This window comes from Petromyzon marinus, unplaced genomic scaffold (assembly GCF_048934315.1).
Source record: "Petromyzon marinus isolate PM22_M1 ecotype Great Lakes invasive population unplaced genomic scaffold, UKy_Petmar_22M1.pri1.0 PM_G_Scaffold_18, whole genome shotgun sequence".
Taxonomy (NCBI): domain Eukaryota; kingdom Metazoa; phylum Chordata; class Hyperoartia; order Petromyzontiformes; family Petromyzontidae; genus Petromyzon; species Petromyzon marinus.
Window position 1 is genome coordinate 2,675,001 of NW_027422739.1, and position 2,500 is coordinate 2,677,500.

Here is a 2,500-nt window from a genome sequence, read left to right on the forward strand (position 1 = left end):
GGGGTGGTTCAGGACAGTCCAATTGTCTTTCAAATCTACGGTAGAACTCGTTCAGGTCGTTGGCTAGGCGGGAGTCGTTAGTGGTGTGGGGCGCTCTGGGTTTGTAGTTGGTGATGTGCCTGAGCCCTTTGGCAGACAGAAGCAGCGTCGTTAGTAGAGAACTGGTGTTTTAGTGTCTCTGAGTACAGTCGTTTAGCCTCTCTCACCGCTTTGCTAAACCTGTTCTTCGACTCCTTGAATCTGTCTCTATCCCCACTCCTAAACGCTTCCTCCTTCTCCAACCTCAACCTTTTGAGCTTTGCTGAGAACCAGGGCTTGTTGTTGTTAAAGTTCACCCTGGTACGTGTTGGGATACAGCAGTCCTCACAGAAGCTGATGTACACAGCCTCTGTGAGTTCATCCAGACTATTGGTAGCAGTCGTGAACATATCCCAGTCAGTACAGTCTAAGCACGCCCGCAAATCTTCCACAGCCTCACTGGTCCACTGTTTAGATGTCCTCACAGCAGGTTTACAGAGTTTTAGTTGCTGCCTGTATGCACGAATCAGGTGGACCAAGGGAGTTCTGTGCGAGCCGAACAGCCCCGTGACCCACAAGAGAAACATCCCCGCCAAATTCGAGCGTTTGACGGGGTCTATCCGTGAAAAAATATTCACGTTTTTGAGTGCACATGCATTTCTGCTGCAAATGCCTCTGGAAGTTTCATGCCGTTCGTATGCCAATTGTGGCAACACGAAAATGACCCGTTTTCCCATTCCGAGGGATTTCTGTGCGACCCTAACAGCCCCGTGAGCCACAAGAGACACATCCCCGCCAATTTCTAGCGTTTCACGGGGTCTATCCGTGAAAAATATAGACGTTTTTGAGTGCACATGCATTTCTGCTGCAGATGCCTCTGGAAGTTTCATGCCGTTCGTACGCAATGTGGCAACACGAAAATGACCCCTTTTCCCATTCCGAGGGATTTCTGTGCGACCCTAACTAACAGCGCCCGTGAGCCACAAGAGAGACATCCCCGCCAATTTATAGCGTTTCACGGGGTCTATCCGTGAAAAATATAGACGTTTTTGAGTGCACATGCATTCCTGCTGCAAATGCCTCTGGAAGTTTCATGCCGTTCCTATGCAATGTGGCCACACAAAAATGACCCGTTTTCCCATTCCGAGGCATTTCTGTGCGACCCTAACAGCCCCGTGAGCCACAAGAGAGACATCCCCGCCAACTTCTAGCGTTTGACGGGGTCTATGCGTGAAAAATATTAAAATTTTTGAGTGCACGTGCCTTTCTGCTGCAAATGCCTCTGGAAGTTTCATGGCGTTCCTATGCAATGTGGCAACACGAAAATGACCCCTTTTCCCATTCCGAGGGAGTTCTGTGCCACCCTAACAGCCCCGTGAGCCACAAGAGACACATCCCCGCCAATTTCTAGCGTTTCACGGGGTCTATCCGTGAAACATATAGAAGTTTTTGAGTGCACATGCATTCCTGCTGCAAATGCCTCTGGAAGTTTCATGCGGTTCGTACGCAATGTGGCAACACGAAAATGACCCGTTTTCCCATTCCCAGGGATTTCTGTGCGACCCGAACAGCCCCGTGAGCCACAAGAGACACATCCCCGCCAATTTCTAGCGTTTCACGGGGTCTATCCGTGAAAAATATCAATTTTTTTTTGACTGCACATGCATTTCTGCTGCAAATGCCTCTGGAAGTTGCATGCGGTTCGCATGCAATGTGGCGACACGAAAATGACCCGTTTTCCCATTCCGAGGGATTTCTGTGCCACCCTAACAGCCCCGTGAGCCACAAGAGAGACATCCCCGCCAATTTCTAGCGTATCACGGGGTCTATCCGTGAGAAATATTCACTTTTTTGAGTGCACATGCATTCCTGCTGCAAATGCCTCTGGAAGTTTCATGCGGTTCGTATGCAATGTGGCGACACGAAAATGACCCGTTTTCCCATTCCGAGGGATTTCTGTGCCACCCTAACAGCCCCGTGAGCCACAAGAGAGACATCCCCGCCCACTTCTAGCGTTTCACGGGGTCTCTCCGTGAAAAATATCACATTTTTTGAGTGCACATGCATTCCTGCTGCAAATGCCTCTGGAAGTTTCATGCGGTTCGCATGCAATGTGGCGACACGAAAATGACCCGTTTTTTCCCATTCCGAGGGATTTCTGTGCCACCCTAACAGCCCCGTGAGCCACAAGAGACACATCCCCGCCAATTTCTAGCGTTTCACGGGGTCTATCCGTGAAAAATATTCAATTTTTTGACTGCACATGCATTTCTGCTGCAAATGCCTCTGGAAGTTTCATGCGGTTCGCATGCAATGTGGCGACACGAAAATGACCCGTTTTCCCATTCCGAGGGATTTCTGTGCCACCCTAACAGCCCCGTGAGCCACAAGAGAGACATCGCCGCCAATTTCTAGCGTTTCACGGGGTCTATCCGTGAAAAATATTCACTTTTTTGACTGCACATGCATTCCTGCTGCAAAT